Below are 374 nucleotides of genomic sequence, written 5' to 3'. Positions count from 1 at the left end.
TCGAGATATTTCACCGGTCCGATACTTTTGCCCCACTCTGTACATACATATACATATATATTGCGGAACTAAATATTTATTACATATTTATATATATGTGTAAAAATCGATTTTTATTTATTTCGTGAATAAATATCAATGGCTGCATTCAGTAGACTCAACAGTTGCACAACAGTTGAGTAATTTGTCAATGTAATTGGTCTAGATTTAGAGATCTAATAGCAAGAACCAATAATCGTTGATTGCTCACTGAGCGCTTTTTCTACTGAATGCACCCAATGTGTCAAGATGTGTTAAGCAATTGGAAAGCACCTCAAACCATTACGACCTCGATTCTGCATCGCCCATATTTCACTTGTAGTTGAATCTCATGA

At 34.8% G+C, this 374-nt stretch overlaps 1 protein-coding gene across 4 annotated transcripts in view; it reads left to right on the top strand.

Moving 5' to 3' along the window:
* LOC116851390 (tyrosine-protein kinase Btk29A) overlaps positions 1–374 on the top strand; it is a 48958-nt gene that overhangs the window by 32310 nt on the left and 16274 nt on the right. The gene's annotated exons all lie outside the window — the stretch shown is intronic.

This window comes from Odontomachus brunneus, unplaced genomic scaffold, assembly GCF_010583005.1.
Source record: "Odontomachus brunneus isolate Ranch 3 - 2012 unplaced genomic scaffold, Obru_v1 Obru_scaffold_006, whole genome shotgun sequence".
NCBI lineage: Eukaryota > Metazoa > Arthropoda > Insecta > Hymenoptera > Formicidae > Odontomachus > Odontomachus brunneus.
The sequence above is the reverse complement of the archived record's forward strand: the minus strand, read 5'-3'. Positions and strand labels throughout refer to the sequence as shown.